This window comes from Hippocampus zosterae, unplaced genomic scaffold (assembly GCF_025434085.1).
Source record: "Hippocampus zosterae strain Florida unplaced genomic scaffold, ASM2543408v3 HiC_scaffold_50, whole genome shotgun sequence".
In the NCBI taxonomy this organism is placed as follows: domain Eukaryota; kingdom Metazoa; phylum Chordata; class Actinopteri; order Syngnathiformes; family Syngnathidae; genus Hippocampus; species Hippocampus zosterae.
The window spans coordinates 557064-562884 of NW_026262959.1; positions in this window are offsets into that span (position 1 = coordinate 557064).

The following is a 5821-nucleotide window of genomic DNA, read 5'->3' on the forward strand; positions in this document are numbered from 1 at the left end:
CTTGGACAGGTTAAGAGATAAAAAAATAATAATTCCCGTGCAGTCTCAATGGCGGGGTGCGGGCCGGGGAATAGGCCTCTTGCCCGGGGTGAATATGTTGGAACGCGGCGCGCGTAAATAGAAGCGGCTGGAGGTACCGGGGCCGAAGCCCGCCCCGGCCCGGAGGCCGAGTTAAAAAAAATAATAATCCCCGTTCAGTCTCAATGGCGGGGTGCGGGCCGGCCCGGCGGCGAGTGCGGCGGGCAGCAGGCCTCTTGGACAGGTTGAGAGATAAAAAAATAATAATTCCCGTGCAGTCTCAATGGCGGGGTGCGGGCCGGGGAATAGGCCTCTTGGCCGGGGTGAATAGTGTTGGAACACGGCCCGCGGAAATAGTAGCGGCTGGAGGTACCGGGGGCGATGCCCGCCCCGGCCCGGCGGCCAAGTTAAAAAAATAAATAATCCCCGTTCAGTCTCAATGGCAGGGTGCGGGCCGGCCCGGCGGCGATTGCGGCGGGCAGCAGGCCTCTTGGACAGGTTGAGAGATAAAAAAATAATAATTCCCGTGCAGTCTCAATGGCGGGGTGCGGGCCGGGGAATAGGCCTCTTGGCCGGGGTGAATAGTGTTGGAACACGGCCCGCGGAAATAGTAGCGGCTGGAGGTACCGGGGAGGATGCCCGCCCCGGGCCGGCGGCCAAGTTAAAAAAATAAATAATCCCCGTTCAGTCTCAATGGCAGGGTGCGGGCCGGCCCGGCGGCGAGTGCGGCGGGCAGCAGGCCTCTTGGACAGGTTGAGAGATAAAAAAATAATAATTCCCGTTCAGTCTCAATGGCAGGGTGCGGGCCGGCCCGGCGGCGATTGCGGCGGGCAGCAGGCCTCTTGGACAGGTTGAGAGATAAAAAAATAATAATTCCCATGCAGTCTCAATGGCGGGGTGCGGGCCGGGGAAGAGGCCTCTTGGCCGGGGTGAATATGTTGGAACGCGGCGCGCGTAAATAGAAGCGGCTGGAGGTACCGGGGGCGAAGCCCGCCCCGGCCCGGAGGCCGAGTTAAAAAAAATAATAATCCCCGTTCAGTCTCAATGGCGGGGTGCGGGCCGGCCCGGCGGCGAGTGCGGCGGGCAGCAGGCCTCTTGGACAGGTTGAGAGATAAAAAAATAATAATTCCCATGCAGTCTCAATGGCGGGGTGCGGGCCGGGGAATAGGCCTCTTGGCCGGGGTGAATAGTGTTGGAACACGGCCCGCGGAAATAGTAGCGGCTGGAGGTACCGGGGGCGATGCCCGCCCCGGCCCGGCGGCCAAGTTAAAAAAATAAATAATCCCCGTTCAGTCTCAATGGCAGGGTGCAGGCCGGCCCGGCGGCGAGTGCGGCGGGCAGCAGGCCTCTTGGACAGGTTGAGAGATAAAAAAATAATAATTCCCGTTCAGTCTCAATGGCAGGGTGCGGGCCGGCCCGGCGGCGATTGCGGCGGGCAGCAGGCCTCTTGGACAGGTTGAGAGATAAAAAAATAATAATTCCCATGCAGTCTCAATGGCGGGGTGCGGGCCGGGGAATAGGCCTCTTGGCCGGGGTGAATATGTTGGAACGCGGCGCGCGTAAATAGAAGCGGCTGGAGGTACCGGGGGCGAAGCCCGCCCCGGCCCGGAGGCCGAGTTAAAAAAAATAATAATCCCGTTCAGTCTCAATGGCGGGGTGCGGGCCGGCCCGGCGGCGAGTGCGGCGGGCAGCAGGCCTCTTGGACAGGTTGAGAGATAAAAAAATAATAATTCCCGTGCAGTCTCAATGGCGGGGTGCGGGCCGGGGAATAGGCCTCTTGGCCGGGGTGAATAGTGTTGGAACACGGCCCGCGGAAATAGTAGCGGCTGGAGGTACCGGGGGCGATCCCCGCCCCGCCCGGCGGCCAAGTTAAAAAAATAAATAATCCCCGTTCAGTCTCAATGGCAGGGTGCGGGCCGGCCCGGCGGCGATTGCGGCGGGCAGCAGGCCTCTTGGACAGGTTGAGAGATAAAAAAATAATAATTCCCGTGCAGTCTCAATGGCGGGGTGCGGGCCGGGGAATAGGCCTCTTGGCCGGGGTGAATAGTGTTGGAACACGGCCCGCGGAAATAGTAGCGGCTGGAGGTACCGGGGGCGATGCCCGCCCCGGGCCGGCGGCCAAGTTAAAAAAATAAATAATCCCCGTTCAGTCTCAATGGCAGGGTGCGGGCCGGCCCGGCGGCGAGTGCGGCGGGCAGCAGGCCTCTTGGACAGGTTGAGAGATAAAAAAATAATAATTCCCGTTCAGTCTCAATGGCAGGGTGCGGGCCGGCCCGGCGGCGATTGCGGCGGGCAGCAGGCCTCTTGGACAGGTTGAGAGATAAAAAAATAATAATTCCCAGGCAGTCTCAATGGCGGGGTGCGGGCCGGGGAATAGGCCTCTTGGCCGGGGTGAATATGTTGGAACGCGGCGCGCGTAAATAGAAGCGGCTGGAGGTACCGGGGGCGAAGCCCGCCCCGGCCCGGAGGCCCAGTTAAAAAAAATAATAATCCCCGTTCAGTCTCAATGGCGGGGTGCGGGCCGGCCCGGCGGCGAGTGCGGCGGGCAGCAGGCCTCTTGGACAGGTTGAGAGATAAAAAAATAATAATTCCCGTGCAGTCTCAATGGCGGGGTGCGGACCGGGGAATAGGCCTCTTGGCCGGGGTGAATATGTTGGAACGCGGCGCGCGTAAATAGAAGCGGCTGGAGGTACCGGGGGCGAAGCCCGCCCCGGCCCGGAGGCCGAGTTAAAAAAAATAATAATCCCCGTTCAGTCTCAATGGCGGGGTGCGGGCCGGCCCGGCGGCGAGTGCGGCGGGCAGCAGGCCTCTTGGACAGGTTGAGAGATAAAAAAATAATAATTCCCGTGCAGTCTCAATGGCGGGGTGCGGGCCGGGGAATAGGCCTCTTGGCCGGGGTGAATAGTGTTGGAACACGGCCCGCGGAAATAGTAGCGGCTGGAGGTACCGGGGGCGATGCCCGCCCCGGGCCGGCGGCCAAGTTAAAAAAATAAATAATCCCCGTTCAGTCTCAATGGCAGGGTGCGGGCCGGCCCGGCGGCGAGTGCGGCGGGCAGCAGGCCTCTTGGACAGGTTGAGAGATATAAAAATAATAATTCCCGTGCAGTCTCAATGGCGGGGTGCGGGCCGGCCCGGCGGACGAGTGTGGCCGGGGAAGAGGCCTCTTGGCCGGGGTGAATATGTTGGAACGCGGCGCGCGTAAATAGAAGCGGCTGGAGGTACCGGGGGCGAAGCCCGCCCCGGCCCGGAGGCCGAGTTAAAAAAAATAATAATCCTGTTCAGTCTCAATGGCGGGGTGCGGGCCGGCCCGGCGGCGAGTGCGGCGGGCAGCAGGCCTCTTGGACAGGTTGAGAGATAAAAAAATAATAATTCCCGTGCAGTCTCAACGGCGGGGTGCGGGCCGGCCCGGCGGACGAGTGTGGACGGGGAAGAGGCCTCTTGGCCGGGGTGAATATGTTGGAACGCGGCGCGCGTAAATAGAAGCGGCTGGAGGTACCGGGGGCGAAGCCCGCCCCGGCCCGGAGGCCGAGTTAAAAAAAATAATAATCCCCGTTCAGTCTCAATGGCGGGGTGCGGGCCGGCCCGGCGGCGAGTGCGGCGGGCAGCAGGCCTCTTGGACAGGTTGAGAGATAAAAAAATAATAATTCCCGTGCAGTCTCAATGGCGGGGTGCGGGCCGGCCCGGCGGACGAGTGTGGCCGGGGAAGAGGCCTCTTGGCCGGGGTGAATATGTTGGAACGCGGCGCGCGTAAATAGAAGCGGCTGGAGGTACCGGGGGCGAAGCCCGCCCCGGCCCGGAGGCCGAGTTAAAAAAAATAATAATCCCCGTTCAGTCTCAATGGCGGGGTGCGGGCCGGCCCGGCGGCGAGTGCGGCGGGCAGCAGGCCTCTTGGACAGGTTGAGAGATAAAAAAATAATAATTCCCGTGCAGTCTCAATGGCGGGGTGCGGGCCGGGGAATAGGCCTCTTGGCCGGGGTGAATAGTGTTGGAACACGGCCCGCGGAAATAGTAGCGGCTGGAGGTACCGGGGGCGATGCCCGCCCTGGCCCGGCGGCCAAGTTAAAAAAATAAATAATCCCCGTTCAGTCTCAATGGCAGGGTGCGGGCCGGCCCGGCGGCAATTGCGGCGGGCAGCAGGCCTCTTGGACAGGTTGAGAGATAAAAAAATAATAATTCCCTTGCAGTCTCAATGGCGGGGTGCGGGCCGGGGAATAGGCCTCTTGGCCGGGGTGAATATGTTGGAACGCGGCGCGCGTAAATAGAAGCGGCTGGAGGTACCGGGGGCGAAGCCCGCCCCGGCCCGGAGGCCGAGTTAAAAAAAATAATAATCCCCGTTCAGTCTCAATGGCGGGGTGCGGGCCGGCCCGGCGGCGAGTGCGGCGGGCAGCAGGCCTCTTGGACAGGTTGAGAGATAAAAAAATAATAATTCCCGTGCAGTCTCAATGGCGGGGTGCGGGCCGGGGAATAGGCCTCTTGGCCGGGGTGAATAGTGTTGGAACACGGCCCGCGGAAATAGTAGCGGCTGGAGGTACCGGGGGCGATGCCCGCCCTGGCCCGGCGGCCAAGTTAAAAAAATAAATAATCCCCGTTCAGTCTCAATGGCAGGGTGCGGGCCGGCCCGGCGGCAATTGCGGCGGGCAGCAGGCCTCTTGGACAGGTTGAGAGATAAAAAAATAATAATTCCCTTGCAGTCTCAATGGCGGGGTGCGGGCCGGGGAATAGGCCTCTTGGCCGGGGTGAATATGTTGGAACGCGGCGCGCGTAAATAGAAGCGGCTGGAGGTACCGGGGGCGAAGCCCGCCCCGGCCCGGAGGCCGAGTTAAAAAAAATAATAATCCCCGTTCAGTCTCAATGGCGGGGTGCGGGCCGGCCCGGCGGCGAGTGCGGCGGGCAGCAGGCCTCTTGGACAGGTTGAGAGATAAAAAAATAATAATTCCCGTGCAGTCTCAATGGCGGGGTGCGGGCCGGGGAATAGGCCTCTTGGCCGGGGTGAATATGTTGGAACGCGGCGCGCGTAAATAGAAGCGGCTGGAGGTACCGGGGGCGAAGCCCGCCCCGGCCCGGAGGCCGAGTTAAAAAAAATAATAATCCCCGTTCAGTCTCAATGGCGGGGTGCGGGCCGGCCCGGCGGCGATTGCGGCGGGCAGCAGGCCTCTTGGACAGGTTGAGAGATAAAAAAATAATAATTCCCGTGCAGTCTCAATGGCGGGGTGCGGGCCGGGGAATAGGCCTCTTGGCCGGGGTGAATAGTGTTGGAACACGGCCCGCGGAAATAGTAGCGGCTGGAGGTACCGGGGGCGATGCCCGCCCCGGCCCGGCGGCCAAGTTAAAAAAATAAATAATCCCGTTCAGTCTCAATGGCAGGGTGCGGGCCGGCCCGGCGGCGATTGCGGCGGGCAGCAGGCCTCTTGGACAGGTTGAGAGATAAAAAAATAATAATTCCCATGCAGTCTCAATGGCGGGGTGCGGGCCGGCCCGGCGGCGAGTGCGGCGGGCAGCAGGCCTCTTGGACAGGTTGAGAGATAAAAAAATAATAATTCCCGTGCAGTCTCAATGGCGGGGTGCGGGCCGGGGAATAGGCCTCTTGGCCGGGGTGAATATGTTGGAACGCGGCGCGCGTAAATAGAAGCGGCTGGAGGTACCGGGGGCGAAGCCCGCCCCGGCCCGGAGGCCGAGTTAAAAAAAATAATAATCCCCGTTCAGTCTTAATGGCGGGGTGCGGGCCGGCCCGGCGGCGAGTGCGGCGGGCAGCAGGCCTCTTGGACAGGTTGAGAGATAAAAAAATAATAATTCCCGTGCAGTC